The 16174-nt window shown below is 46.9% G+C and overlaps 1 protein-coding gene across 1 annotated transcript in view; it reads left to right on the top strand.

Annotated features, from left to right (window-relative positions):
* Nucleotides 1-16174, top strand: part of LOC137653407 (TBC1 domain family member 2B-like) — a 687014-nt gene that overhangs the window by 371 nt on the left and 670469 nt on the right. The gene's annotated exons all lie outside the window — the stretch shown is intronic.

Below are 16174 nucleotides of genomic sequence, written 5' to 3'. Positions count from 1 at the left end.
CTGTCATCAATGTAGCTAAGAGCTAACTAACCTTTCGGTATTTTTGTAGGGAATTACATGGCAATGTAACTTAGGAAAAAAACTACTATTTTTTATAGAAAAAATTACGATCGCTTCAAAAATGACACTCGTTTCCGTCACATATGAATAGTTTCACCTTTTCCCTTGTTTTGTCATATGCTGGACATCTTCGTAATGACGCCGCATTTAATTGCTCGGGAGCCTTTATACATGGTTGGGATAGACCAGGTGTGAAATTTTCAAAATTATGACAGAAAAATCACATTTTAAAAAGGAAACAAATAATTGCACAAACACCACCTAAACTACCATTCCCCACCTATCCTAACCTAGAATATTATCCTTACTCACCTATCTACAAAAGGGCTGGGGGTGTATGTAGGATAGCGGCCACCTGCATGTATGATTATGGCCAACTCATTTAAAAAGGAAACAAATAATTGCACAAACACCACCTAAACTACCATTCCCCACCTATCCTAACCTAGAACATTATCCTTACTCACCTCTCTACAAAAAGGGCTGGGGGTGTATGTAGGATAGTGGCCACCTGCATGTATGATTATAGCTAACTCATTTAAAAAGGAAACAAATAATTGCACAAACATCGCCTAAACTACCATTCCCCACCTATCCTAACTTAGAACATTATCCTTACTCACCTATCTACAAAAGGGCTGGGGGTGTATGTAGGATAGCGGCCACCTGCATGTATGATTATGGCTAACTCAGAATACGGCAGTGTAAGGGGGGTCGCACCGTTAGGTAAGGGCACGACTTGTAGGTTAGGTTAGGGGTGAAAGTTGAGCTTAGTTGATGTCCATTTTTAATCCACAAGGGAGGAAGTGGCCGCTGATATACAAAGGCTCCAAGGGCTGTGCCTCACCTGCGAACTCCCCTTAGACTGCCAGGTAAAATTATAGTTATGGACGGAACAACATTTTGAACAGAAGAATTAGTTTTTTCCTCTAGTAAGTAATTTGCTCTCACTATATTTGACCTTCATTTCTATGACAAATAAACTGGAAACATAATAATAATGTTTATTGGACAAAAAATATTTACATTCAAAGATTTACAAAAAAGAAAAAAAGACTCAGTCCAAGCCCATGTGGAGCAGAGCTCTTCGGGCAATAATACAGCAAAATAATATCATCAATTAAGTAAAAATAAAAAGTAAAGTAAATATGGATATAGATATACAAAATGTACGCATACATATACATAATCATATAGATACATATAAATGAGAATCTTGGCCTAAAAAACAAATGGAAATGCATTAGACCTTCTTAGAACAGGGATATTTTTTATAAGCCTTATGTTTTTTGCTCTTCAGTGTGCTTGCTTATCTTGCAGAAAACAAAAAAACATAAAGTGCCTATGTATTGTACTGGCAAGTGGTACATGCTGAGCTGTGCATGCTAACCCCATTGATTTTTAATTTTCAGATAAGTTTTTATTTGCAGTGAAAATAAGTGTCATTTTCGAAGAAAACAGACATTTTTCTTTAGAAAATATCTGTTTTTCAATATTTAACTTAGCCGGTGATTATAATAGCTGCAATTCTGTTGCTCGACAGAAAACTCTTAAGGTAAAACTCGCCAGCGATCGCTACACAGGTTGCGGGTGTGCCCAACAGCGCCATCTGTCGTCCAGATACCCAGTACTCAATGTAAACAAAGTCTCAATTTTCTCTCTGTCGTGCTAACGACAAGACGTACTTACTCGCTGTTGCTAAACTGGAGTTTTTTCACAACTAATTGGTGAAGTACATTATTCTAGTTTTGAGCTTTCGCTGTGCAAGGTTTCTCATCACAAATCCTTGAACTCTTTTTGATAACGGATTCTTTGTTGATGACTTTTTGATAGTTTTTTGAATTCCCCTTTGACCAATTCAAAATGGCTGACCCTTCACAAGTCCCAAAATTTAGGAAGTGCAATGCTAGGGACTGTTCAAGGCGTCTTCCGAAGGCTTCTATCGACCCTCACACTGTTTGTTCCAATTGTCGGGATAAAACCTGTCAATTGGAAGATCGGTGTGAGGAGTGCGTTGGGCTTTCGGAATTCGATTTTATCGAATTCCAAAAGTATACACGTAGGCTAGAGAGAGATAGAGTTAGGAGAAGTTCATCTCGTTCTATCGATATTTCCTCTCCTCATGCCCCACAACCTATTCCTTCCTCTGTAGTGGTTGCTCCTAATCCCCCTCCTGGCACTCAGGAACCTTCGATGGCTGATATGATGCGTGCCATCCAAGCTCTGGGTGAGAGAGTTGAGTCCCTTGCTAGTGACCGTAATCAACTTATGGCGGATGTGAAGGAGCTTAAGTGCAAAAGTGCAGTGGGAAGTGTTAAAGTGAGTGATAGTGATGCGCTTGAGGGTTCGTCTGTTCGTGCCTGTCGTCCTCCTAGTCCGGGACCTCTTGCAAGCTCCCAAGTCCAGGGGAGAAGCAATGTCGTACGACAAATGGGTTCGAGAGGCTTTAATCAGCGAACAGACGTTCCCTCCGTGGTATCGGGCGTATCTACCCAAGATCGCCCCTGCCTAACTAAGACGAGAGAGCCCATATATACCTCGTCTTCGGAAGGTGTTTCTCGCAAGAAACCCTGGACCAAGGTCTCACGACCGTTAAAGCGCAAGTCGGTCCCCTCCGCACAAGTCCAACGGCCCAGTTGTAGCCACTGGGTCAGTTCGGACTCGCTGCAGTCATCCGATGACTGCTCTCCTCCTAAGAGAGGCAAAGCGGTACCGCTTCAGACAGTTACACCGTCTGTCGCCGCACCTGCTCCTGTAGACCCTAAGTGGTCTCTACTGCAAGACTTGCAGTCTCAGCTAACGTCTCTTATGCAGGACTTTCGTGCGGAGAAGGTTGCTGCCGCACCAGCTAGTGCAGCTCCTTGCCTACAACCGCCCACACGATCGGTTGTGCGTCCGGTGGACGCTGAGGTAACCTTCTCACGCACACCAGTTGAGAGAGTTCCGCCACCCATGCGTTCCAGTGTGATCTGCCAGCCGCATGTTGACGTTCAGCGACGCACGGAGGTCTCCGTTGACGTTCGTGAGGTTCAACAACCGTCAGAGTTGTTTTGTTTTGACGCGGTGCGTCAACCTCCGCAACCCAGTGTGGTTGCCACTGCTCACCCACATCAGTCCAGACAGTCTGGAGTAGACGCTGTGCGTCCCCGCGCTGCTATGGTTGTTGCCAGCTCACAGAATGGGCAACAGTTCCATGACGTTGCGTCCGGCTCAGTCACGCATGCACCCGTGCGACCGGACTCAGCTTACCAGCCGTTACCCACTCCGTTGCCGTTCCCTCATCAGTTATCGGATGAGGGACTTTCTGATGATGATGTTGCTGCACACGTAGATGAACCGCATTCAGAACTGGACGAGCCTAAGTCTACGCAACCCTCTTTGGACTTTAGGAAAGTTTTGGCCCTGTTCAAAGAGATGTTTCCGGACCAGTTTGTTTCTGTGGCTCCGCGTTCTCCTCCGTCAGAGTTTGTGTTAGGCATGCCGTCATCCACTCCTGCCTTTACTAGTCTCGTCCTCGCACGCTCGTCCAAGAGAGCTTTGCGTGTGATAGGAGAATGGCTGCAGTCCAAGAAGAGTTTAGGGAAGACAGCTTTTACGTTTCCCCCTGCTAGACTCTCTTCTAGATCGAGCGTCTGGTATGCCACGGGAGAAGTTCTCGGCTTGGGAGTTCCTGCCTCTGCCCAGGGCGACTTCTCAAGCCTAGTAGACTCTCCCCGCCGCCTTGCCATGAGACGCTCAAAGATATGTTGGTCATCTTCGGACCTGGACCACCTGCTGAAAGGTATCTTTAGAGCCTTCGAAGTTTTTTACTTCTTAGACTGGTGTCTAGGAGCTCTAAGCAGAAAGATCTCTCCGACAGAGAAGGAGAATTCCTTGCTCATTATGTCCTGTATGGACAAGGCCGACGTGATGGGTCTAATGAGCTTGCTGCATCATTTGTGTCCGGAGTCCTTAAGAAGCGTGAAAACCTATGCTCATTCCTTTCAGCTGGAGTTACACCATGCCAGAGATCCGAACTTCTGTTTGCTCCGCTTTCCAAGTGCCTTTTTCCAGAAGACCTGATTAAGGAAATTGCCGCTTCTTTGATACAGAAGGATACTCACGATCTTGTTGCGTCCTCAGCTCGCAAAGCCACCCCTTTGCCTACCTTGTCAGCTAGACCAAGGATGGACACTCCAGCGTCCCGTTTTATTCCGCCCTTTCGTGGCAGAGCCTCCAGCAGAGGAGGTGCTCGTGCCGAAGGGAAACGAGGAAAGAAGAAAGGAACCAAGTCCTTTAAGGGCAGAGTCTGACTGCCAGCTTCTTCAGACAGCAGTGGGAGCCAGACTCAAGAACTTCTGGCAGACCTGGGAAAAGAGAGGCGCAGATGCACAATCTGTGAAGTTGCTCAGAGAGGGGTACAAGATCCCGTTTGTACGAAAACCCCCTCTAGCAACGTCTCCCATCGATCTCTCTCCCAGGTACAGAGAGGAAGACAAGAGACGAGCATTAAAACAGGAAGTGTCTCTCTTACTAGAGAAGGGAGCGGTAGTCAAAGTCTTGGACCATCAAACCCCGGGATTCTACAACCGCCTCTTCTTGGTTTCAAAGAAGACAGGAGGGTGGAGGCCGGTGCTAGACGTCAGTGCGCTGAATGTCGTTGTCACAAAGCAGACGTTCTCCATGGAGACCACAAAGTCGGTTCTAGCAGCGGTCAGAAGGGAAGACTGGATGGTCTCTTTAGACCTAAGGGACGCCTACTTCCACGTCCCCATCCACCCGGACTCCCAACCTTTTCTGAGATTCGTTTTCGAAAAGGTTGTCTACCAGTTTCAAGCCCTGTGCTTTGGCCTAAGCACAGCTCCTCTTGTGTTTACGAGGCTGATGAGGAATGTAGCCAAATTCCTTCTTTTAGCGGACATCCGAGCCTCCCTCTATTTGGACGACTGGCTTCTCAGAGCTTCTTCCAGTCGTCGCTGTCTAAAGGATCTAAAGTAGACTCTAGATCTGACCAAGGAATTGGGTCTCCTTGTCAATATGGAAAAGTCACAAGTGATCCCATCCCAAACTATTGTGTATTTAGGGATGGAGATTCACAGTCTAGCTTTTCGGGCTTTTCCGTCGGCCCCCAGAACAAGCCAAGCCCAGTTATGCATCCAGAACATGCTGAAGAAGGAACGATGTTCAGTCAGGAAGTGGATGAGTCTGATAGGGACGCTATCATCCCTGGAACAGTTTGTGTCATTAGGAAGACTACACCTCCGTCCTCTTCAATATCATCTAGCATTTCACTGGAAAAAGGACAAGACGCTAGAAGCGGTCTCGATCCCCATTTCCGAGAAGATGAAGCCTTGCCTGACGTGGTGGAAGGACAGTATCAGCCTCAGAGAGGGTCTGCCCCTGGCTGTTCAGACTCCCAACCACGTTCTCTTCTCGGACGCATCGGACGTAGGCTGGGGCGCGACATTAGACGGTCGGGAATGCTCGGGAATATGGAACTCGAGTCAAAGGACAATGCATATCAACTGCAAGAAGCTACTGGCAGTACATCTGGCCTTGAAAAGCTTCAGGTCTCTCCTTCAAGGCAAAGTGGTGGAGGTGAACTCGGACAACACCACGGCTTTGGCGTACATCTCCAAGCAAGGAGGGACCCACTCACTGACGTTGTACGAGATCGCAAGGGACCTGCTCACCTGGTCAAAAGGTCTAAACATATCGCTAGTAACAAGGTTCATCCCAGGCAACTTGAATGTCATGGCAGATTGTCTCAGTCGGAAGGGACAAGTAATTCCAACAGAATGGACCCTCCACAAGGATGTATGCAAGAGACTTTGGGCCACTTGGGGCCAGCCAACCATAGATCTCTTTGCAACCTCGATGACCAAGAGGCTCCCAATATATTGCTCACCAATGCCGGACCCAGCAGCAGTTCATATAAATGCCTTTCTCCTAGATTGGTCACATCTAGATCTATATGCATTCCCACCGTTCAAGATTGTCAACAAGGTACTGCAGAAGTTCGCCTCTCACGAAGGGACAAGGTTGACGCTAGTTGCTCCCCTCTGGCCCGCGAGAGAATGGTTCACCGAGGTACTTCGATGGCTAGTAGACGTTCCCAGAACTCTTCCTCTAAGGGTGGACCTTCTACGTCAGCCACACGTAAAGAAGGTACACCAAAGCCTCCACGCTCTTCGTCTGACTGCCTTCAGACTATCGAAAGACTCTCGAGAGCTAGAGGCTTTTCGAAGGAGGCAGCCAGAGCGATTGCTAGAGCAAGGAGAACATCCACCCTTAGAGTCTACCAATCGAAGTGGGATGTCTTCCGAAACTGGTGCAAGTCAGTATCTGTATCCTCGACCAGTACCTCTGTAACTCAAATAGCTGACTTCCTTTTATACCTGAGGAAAGAACGATTACTTTCAGCTCCCACTATCAAGGGTTACAGAAGCATGTTGGCATCAGTCTTCCGTCACAGAGGCTTAGATCTTTCCAACAATAAAGATCTACAGGACCTCCTTAAGTCTTTTGAGATCACGAAGGAGCGTCGTTTGGTTACACCTGGTTGGAATTTAGACGTGGTACTAAGATTCCTCATGTCAGACAGGTTCGAGCCGCTACAATCAGCCTCCCTGAAAGATCTCACCTTAAAGACTCCTTTCCTGGTATGCTTAGCCACAGCTAAAAGAGTCAGTGAGATTCATGCCTTCAGCAAGAACATCGGATTTTCATCAGAAAAGGCTACATGTTCACTACAACTTGGTTTTCTAGCCAAAAACGAGCTGCCTTCTCGACCTTGGCCGATATCGTTCGATATTCCAAGCTTATCGAATATGGCTGGCAATGAACTAGAAAGAGTCTTATGCCCTGTGAGAGCTCTTAAGTTCTATTTAAAACGAACTAAACCTTTACGAGGCCTGTCTGAAGCTTTATGGTGTTCAGTTTAGAAACCATCTTTGCCTATGTCAAAGAATGCTTTATCCTATTTTATCAGACTGTTAATACGAGAGGCTCATTCCCATCTGAGTGAGGAAGACCAAGCTTTGCTGAAGGTAAGGACACATGAAGTTAGAGCTGTCGCAACTTCAGTGGCCTTTAAACAAAATAGATCTCTGCGAAGTATAATGGACGCAACCTATTGGAGAAGCAAGTCAGTGTTTGCGTCTTTTTATCTTAAGGATGTCCAGTCTCTTTACGAGGACTGCTACACACTGGGACCATTCGTAGCAGCGAGTGCAGTAGTGGGTGAGGGCTCAACCACTACAATTCCCTAATTCCATAACCTTTTAATCTTTCTCTTGAAATGTTTTTATTGTTGTTTTTTGGGTTGTCCGGAAGGCTAAGAAGCCTTTCGCATCCTGGTTGATTTGGCGGGTGGTCAAAGTCATTTCTTGAGAGCGCCTAGATTAGGGGTTTTGATGAGGTCCTGTTGTATGGGTTGCAACCCTTGATACTTCAGATCCTAGGGGTCGCTCAGCATCCTAAGAGGATCGCGAGGCTCCGTAAGGAAGACGTACTTAAAAAGGCAGAGTAATTGTTCAAGTCGACTTCCTTACCAGGTACAGTGATACCTCGGTAGTCGAACGACTCTATACTCGAACAATTCGGAGTTCGACCAAAATTTTCGAGAAATTTTTGCTGCGGTGCTCGACCAAAAATTCGGTACTCGACCAGCCGAACACGTGACGACCGCATGGGCTTTGTGATGATCGCGCCATCTCGGCCACTCTCGCTTGTTCGGGAAGCATCAGTTCTCTCGAGAGCGTCACTCAGACAACGCGCGATCAGCATTCGTTGTGATTTAGTGATTTTCAGTGCTTTTAATTGCTTTTTTAGCTTTCATAATGAGTCCCAAGAAAGTAATGAGTGTTAAGGGGAAGGAGAAGAGGAAAACAGTGCGAACAACGATCGAGTTGAAGAAGGAAATTATAGCGAAATATGAGAATGGTGTACGAGTGTCCGATTTAGCGGTAGAATACGGAATGGCGAAGTCGACCATTTCTACGTTTTTAAAGCATAAAGAAATGATTAAGAAGGCGAATGTTGCAACGGGAGTTACGGCGGTAACTAAGCAAAGGCCACAAGTGATTGAGGAGATGGAAAAGTTGCTTTTAATATTTATTAAAGAAAAACAGTTGGCCGGGGAAAGTGTTAGTGAAGCGTTCATTTGTGAAAAAGCGTTGCATATCTATGAAGAATTAGTGAAGAAAAGTCCGAGTACCAGTGAAAGTGATTCATTTACATTTAAAGCGAGCAGGGGTTGGTTTGAAAAGTTTCGTAATAGAACAGGTATTCATCGTGTTACTAGGCATGGGGAGGCAGCTAGTTCGGATCAAATTGCAGCCGATAAATACGTGGGGGAATTCGATCGGTACATAAATGAACAAAATTTGATCGCACAACAAGTCTTTAATTGTGATGAGACTGGGTTATTTTGGAAGAAAATGCCAGCCAATACGTACATTACCAAGGACGAGACGAAGATGCCAGGTCACAAGCCAATGAAAGATAGGCTAACATTGTTGCTGTGTGCAAATGCAAGTGGCGATTGCAAGATCAAACCCTTGTTAGTGTACCACTCGGACAACCCCCGGGTGTTCAAACGAAATAATATTTGTAAAAGTGCACTACCAGTTATGTGGCGCTCGAACACTAAATCTTGGGTCACAAGACAATTCTTTACTGAGTGGATAAACGAAGTGTTTGCCCCCCAGGTTAAGGCTTACCTCATTGAAAAGAGCTTGCCAATGAAATGTCTTCTGGTTATGGACAATGCTCCTGCACATCCTCCAGGTCTCGAGGATGACTTGAAAGAAGAATACAGCTTTATCAAAATCAAATTCTTGCCCCCCAATACTACTCCCATACTCCAGCCCATGGACCAACAGGTCATTTCAAACTTCAAAAAACTCTATACCAAGGCCCTTTTCAGAAAGTGTTTTGAAGTGACCAGTGACACGAAGTTGACCCTAAAGGAATTCTGGAAGGAACACTTCAGCATCCTCAACTCTGTTAACATGATTGACCAAGCTTGGCGAGGTGTGACCTATAGGACATTGAACTCTGCCTGGCGTAAGCTGTGGCCATCATGTGTCACAGAGAGGGAGTTTGAAGGTTTCCAACCAGAGGCGGGTCCAAGCACTGCTACCCCTGTAATTTCTGATGACACTGATGTCGTTGAGGAAATTGTTGTCATGGGCAGGAGTTTGGGGCTTGAGGTCGACAAGGATGATATTGATGAGCTTGTAGAAAGCCATTCTACCGAGTTGACTGTGGAGGAATTGTTGCACCTGCAACAACAACAGCAGCAGGATCTGATTGTGGAGCAGGAATCTTCAGAAGAGGATGAGGTAAGGGAGGATGTTCCAAGTTCTCTCATCAATGAAATTTGTTCCAAGTGGGCAGATGTGCAGGCTTTTGCTGAAAAATACCACCCAGAAATTGCAGTAGCAAACCGGGCAGTGCATATGTTTAATGATAGTGTCATGTATCATTTTCGAAGAATACTGCAGAGGAGGAAGAAACAATTAACAATAGACCAGTTTTTCACAAAAGAAAAGAAAGCTGCTACATCAAAGCCTGTTTCTCCTCCAAAGAAGAGACAAAGAAGAGAAGAAACCCCTGAAATAGATCTGCCCACCCTTTCATTGGAGAGAGAAACAACTCCTGAAGGAGAACTACCCCGCCACATCATGGAAGGGGACTCTCCTTCCAAGCAGTAACCTCCCCCTTCCATCCTCTCCACATCCATCCCTGTATGCCATCGAACCGCTGCTCAAAGGTATGTTCACTACAGTACAGAAAATGGTTTAAAATTGTTTTATTTTAGTACAGTAAATGGTTTAAAATTGTTTTATAGGATTTTCTGACCAATTTCATACACATTTAGATAATTATTGTTGTTTAGGTACACGTTTTATTAATATTTTGGGCCTGTTCGAGTGCTTGGGAACGGAATAGAATATATACCATTATTTCTTATGGGGAAAAAAAATTCGGTACTCGAACAAATCGGAGGTCGAACACGGATCTCGAACGGATTATGGTCGAGTACCGAGGTATCACTGTACCTATTTATTTTGTTTTTGTTATTTTGATAACTTCTAAAATGAAATAAAAACTCTTAGCTCATATTAATGTAAACATATATTGCTGGTCTCTACCCACCCCCCTGTGTGTGAATCAGCTATTATAATCACCGGCTAAGTTAAATATTGAAAAATGTTATTTTGATAATAAAATAGATTTTTGAATATACTTACCCGGTGATTATATATTAAAGGACCCTCCCTTCCTCCCCAATAGAGACGCAGTGGAACGAGGAGAAAATTGAGTCTTTGTTTACATTGAGTACTGGGTATCTGGACGACAGATGGCGCTGTTGGGCACACCCGCAACCTGTGTAGCGATCGCTGGCGAGTTTTACCTTAGAGTTTTCTGTTGAGCAACAGAGTTGCAGCTATTATAATCACCGGGTAAGTATATTCAAAAATTTATTTTTCAATATTTAACTTAGCCGGTGATTATATAAGCTGCAGCTCTGCTGCTCGACAGAAAACTCTACGGAAAAAATCCGCCAGCGATCGCTATGCAGGTAGGGGGTGTACTTCAGCAGCGCCATCTGTCGTGCAGGTACTCAGTACTCATTGTAAACAAAGAACTCAATTTTCTCTCTGTCATGCTACCGGCAAGACCTACTAATTCGCTGTTGCTAACTGGATTTGTTTTCAAAACTATTTGGTGAAGTACACTATTCTAGTTTTGAGCTTTCGCTGTGCAGGCTTTCTCTTCAATAAATCCTTGCATCCTTTTTTTGATATCGGATTATTTGTTGATGACTTTGGATAGTTTTTGAATTCCCCTTTGACCAATTCAAAATGGCTGACCCTTCTCAAGTCCCAAAATTCAGGAAGTGTAATGCTAGGGACTGTTCAAGGCGTCTTCCGAAGGCCTCTATCGATCCTCACACCGTTTGTTCCAATTGTCGGGATAAAACCTGTCAATTGGAAGATCGATGTGAGGAATGCGTTGGGCTTTCGGAATTCGATTTTATCGAATTCCAAAAATATACACGTAGGCTAGAGAGAGATAGAGTCAGGAGAAGTTCATCTCGTTCTGTTGATTTTTCCTCTCCTCATGCCCCACAACCTATTCCTTCCCCTGTAGTGGTTGCTCCTGATCCCCCTTCTGGCACTCAGGCACCTTCGATGGCTGACATGATGCGTGCCATCCAAGCTCTGGGTGAGAGAGTTGAGTCCCTGGCTAGTGACCGTAACCAGCTCATGGCGGACGTCAAGGAGCTGAAGTGTAAAAGTGCAGTGGGAAGTGGTAAAGTGAGTGATAGTGTTGTGGATAGTGTTGCGCTTGAGGGTTCGTCTGTTCGTGCCTGTCGTCCTCCTAGTTAGGGACCTCTTGCAAGCTCCCAAGTCCAGGGGAGAAGCAATGTCGTACAACCAATGGGTTCGAGAGGCTTTAATCAGCGAACAGACGTTCCCTCCGTGGTTTCGGGCGTATCTACCCAAGATCGCCCCACCCACACAAAGACGAGAGAGCCCATTTATTCCTCGTCTGCGGAAGAGGTTTCTCGTAAGAAACCATGGACCAAGGTCTCACGACCTCTTAAGCGCAAGTCGGTCCCTTCCGCGCAAGTCCAATGGCCCAGTTGTAGCCACTGGGTCAGTTCGGACTCGCTGCAGTCTTCCGATGACTGCTCACCTCCTAAGAGAGGCAAAGCGGTACCGCCTCAGGCAGTTACACCGTCTGTCGCCGCACCTGCTCCTGCAGACCCTAAGTGGTCTTTGCTGCAGACCCTAAGTGGTCTTTGCTGCAGACCCTAAGTGGTCTTTGCTGCAGACCATGCAGTCCCAGTTAACGTCTCTAATGCAGGACTTTCGTGCGGAGAAGGTTGCTGCTGCACCAACCTCTTGCCTACAACCAACCACACACTCGGTTGTGCGTCCTGTGGACGCTGAGGCGACCTTCTTGCGCACTCCAGCTGAGAGAGTCCCGCCACCCATGCGTTCCAGTGTGCCCTGCCAGCCGCATGTTGACGTTCAGCGACGCACGGAACCTTCCGTTGACGTTCGCGAGGTACAACAACCGTCAGAGTTGTTTTGTTTTGACGCTGTGCGTCAACCTCCGCAACCCGGTGTGGTTGCCTCTGCTCTCCCACATCAGACTAGACAGTCTGGAGTAGACGCTGTGCGTCCCCGCGCTGCTATGGTTGTTGCCAGCTCACAGACTGGGCAAAAGTTCCATGACGTTGCGTCCGGTTCAGTCACGCGTGCACCCGTGCGACCGGACTCAGCTAACCAGCCGTTACCTACTCCATTGCCGCTTCCTCCTCAATACTCGGATGATGGACTTTCTGATGATGACCATGCGGCACACGTTGATGAACCACATTCGGACCTTGACGAGCCTAAGTCCTCGCAACCCTCTTTGGACTTTAGAAAAGTTCTTGCTCTGTTCAAAGAGATGTTTCCGGACCAGTTTGTGTCTGTGGCTCCGCACTCTCCTCCGTCAGAGTTTGTATTAGGTACGCCGTCATCCTCGCCTGCCTTTACTAGTCTCGTCCTCGCACGCTCGTCCAAGAGTGCTTTACGAGTGATAGGAGAATGGATGCAGTCCAAAAAGAGTCTAGGGAAGACAGCCTTTACGTTTCCCCCTGCTAGACTCTCTTCAAGATCGAGCGTCTGGTATGCCACGGGAGAAGTTCTCGGCTTGGGAGTTCCTGCCTCTGCCCAGGGCAACTTCTCAAGCCTTGTAGACTCTCCCCGCAGGCTAGCCATGAGACGCTCTAAGATATGTTGGTCATCTTCGGACCTAGACCACCTGTTGAAAGGGATCTTTAGAGCCTTCGAGGTCTTCAACTTTTTAGACTGGTGTCTGGGAGCTTTGAGCAGGAAGATCTCCCCGACAGAGAAGGAAACTTCCTTGCTCATCATGTCCTGCATGGACAAGGCCATACGTGACGGGTCTAATGAGCTTGCTGCATCGTTCGTATCCGGAGTCCTCAAGAAGCGTGAGAACCTTTGCTCTTTCCTGTCAGCTGGAGTGACACCTTGTCAAAGATCCGAACTTCTGTTTGCTCCTCTCTCTAAGTGCCTTTTTCCAAAGGACTTGATTAAGGAGATTGCTGCTTCTTTGATACAGAAGCACACCCACGACCTGGTTGCGTCCTCTGCCCGCAAAGCCACCCCTTTGCCTACCTTGTCAGCTAGACCAAGGATGGACACTCCAGCGTCCCGATTTATTCCGCCCTTTCGTGGCAGAGCCTCCAGCAGAGGAGGTGCTCGTGCCGAAGGGAGACGTGGGAAGAAGAAAGGAACCAAGTCCTTTAAAGGCAGAGTCTGACTGCCAGCTTCTTCAGACAGCAGTGGGAGCCAGACTCAAGAACTTCTGGCAGACCTGGGAGAAGAGAGGCGCAGATGCACAATCTGTGAAGTTGCTCAGAGAGGGGTACAAGATCCCGTTTGTACGAAAACCCCCTCTAGCAACGTCTCCCATCGATCTCTTTCCCAGGTACAGAGAGGAAGACAAGAGACGAGCATTGAAACAGGAGGTGTCTCTCTTACTAGAAAAGGGAGCGGTAGTCAAAGTCCTGGACCATCAAACCCCGGGCTTCTACAACCGTCTCTTCTTAGTGGCAAAGAAGACAGGAGGGTGGAGGCCGGTGCTAGACGTCAGTGCGCTGAATGTTTTTGTCACAAAGCAGACGTTCTCCATGGAGACCACAAAGTCGGTTCTAGCAGCGGTCAGAAGGGAAGACTGGATGGTCTCTTTAGACCTAAGGGACGCATACTTTCACGTCCCCATCCACCCAGACTCCCAACCTTTTCTGAGATTTGTTTACGAAAAGGTTGTCTACCAGTTTCAAGCCCTGTGCTTTGGCCTAAGCACAGCTCCTCTTGTGTTTACGAGGCTGATGAGGAATGTAGCCAAATTCCTTCATTTAGCGGACATCAGAGCCTCCCTCTATTTGGACGACTGGCTTCTAAGAGCTTCTTCCAGTCGTCGCTGTCTGAAGGATCTAAAGTGGACTCTAGATCTAACCAAGGAATTGGGTCTCCTGGTCAATATGGAAAAGTCTCAAGTGGTCCCATCCCAAACTATTGTGTATTTAGGGATGGAGATTCAGTCTAGCTTTTCGGGCTTTTCCGTCGGCCCCCAGAACAAGTCAAGCCCAGTTATGCATCCAGAACATGCTGAAGAAGGAACGATGTTCAGTCAGGCAGTGGATGAGTCTGATAGGGACACTATCATCCCTAGAACAGTTCGTATCGTTAGGAAGACTACACCTCCGTCCTCTTCAATATCACCTAGCTGTTTACTGGAAAAAGGACAAGACGCTAGAAGCGGTCTCGATCCCCATTTCCGAGAAGATGAAGTCTTCCCTGACTTGGTGGAAGGACAGTATCAGCCTCAGAGAGGGTCTGCCCCTGGCTGTTCAGACTCCCAACCACGTTCTCTTCTCGGACGCATCGGACGTAGGCTGGGGCGCGACATTAGACGGTCGGGAATGCTCGGGAACTTGGAACTCGAGTCAAAGGACAATGCATATCAACTGCAAGGAGCTACTGGCAGTTCATCTGGCCTTGAAAAGCTTCAAGTCTCTCCTTCAAGGCAAAGTGGTGGAGGTGAACTCGGACAACACCACGGCTTTGGCGTACATCTCCAAGCAAGGAGGGAGCCACTCTATGACGTTGTACGAGATCGCAAGGGACCTCCTCACCTGGTCAAAAGATCTAAACATTTCACTAGTAACGAGGTTCATCCAAGGCAACTTGAATGTCATGGCAGATTGCCTCAGTCGGAAGGGACAAATCATTCCAACAGAATGGACCCTACACAAGGATGTGTGCAAGAGACTTTGGGCCACATGGGGCCAGCCTACCATAGATCTCTTCGCAACCTTGATGACCAAGAGGCTCCCAATATATTGCTCACCAATGCCGGACCCAGCAGCAGTTCATATAGATGCCTTTCTCCTAGATTGGTCACATCTAGACCTATATGCATTCCCCCCGTTCAAGATTGTCAACAAGGTACTGCAGAAGTTCGCTTCTCACGAAGGGACAAGGTTGACGTTAGTTGCTCCCCTCTGGCCCGCGAGAGAATGGTTCACCGAGGTACTTCGATGGCTAGTGGACGTTCCCAGAACTCTTCCTCTAAGGGTGGACCTTCTACGTCAGCCACACGTAAAGAAGGTACACCAAGGCCTCCATGCTCTTCGTCTGACTGCCTTCAGACTATCGAAAGACTCTCGAGAGCTAGAGGCTTTTCGAAGGAAGCAGCCAGGGCGATTGCTAGAGCAAGGAGGACATCCACCCTTAGAGTCTACCAATCGAAGTGGGAAGTCTTCCGAAACTGGTGCAAGTCAGTATCTGTATCCTCGACCAGTACCTCTGTAACTCAAATAGCTGACTTCCTTTTATACCTGAGGAAAGAACGATCTCTTTCAGCTCCCACTATCAAGGGTTACAGAAGCATGTTGGCATCAGTCTTCCGTCACAGAGGCTTAGATCTTTCCAACAACAAAGATCTACAGGACCTCCTTAAGTCTTTTGAGATCACGAAGGAGCGTCGTTTGGCTACACCTGGTTGGAATTTAGACGTGGTACTAAGATTCCTCATGTCAGAAAGGTTCGAGCCGCTACAATCAGCCTCCTTTAAAGATCTCACTTTAAAGACTCTTTTCCTGGTTTGCTTAGCCACAGCTAAAAGAGTCAGTGAGATTCACGCCTTCAGCAGGAACATCGGATTTTCATCTGAAACGGCTACATGTTCTTTACAACTTGGTTTTCTAGCCAAAAACGAGCTACCCTCTCGTCCTTGGCCGAAATCGTTCGATATTCCAAGCCTATCGAATATGGTTGGAAATGAACTAGAAAGAGTCTTATGCCCTGTGAGAGCTCTTAAGTTCTATTTAAGACGAACTAAACCTTTACGAGGACAGTCAGAAGCTTTATGGTGTTCAGTTAAGAAACCATCTTTGCCTATGTCAAAGAATGCTTTATCCTATTTTATCAGACTGTTAATACGAGAAGCTCATTCCCATCTGAGTGAGGAAGACCAAGCTTTGCTGAAGGTAAGGACACATGAAGTTAGAGCTGTCGCAACTTCAGTGGCCTTTAAA

Source organism: Palaemon carinicauda, chromosome 14 (genome assembly GCF_036898095.1).
Source record: "Palaemon carinicauda isolate YSFRI2023 chromosome 14, ASM3689809v2, whole genome shotgun sequence".
Classification (NCBI taxonomy): Eukaryota; Metazoa; Arthropoda; class Malacostraca; order Decapoda; family Palaemonidae; genus Palaemon; species Palaemon carinicauda.
Note: the sequence above shows the minus strand (reverse complement) of the source record. Positions and strands in the feature narration are given on the sequence as shown.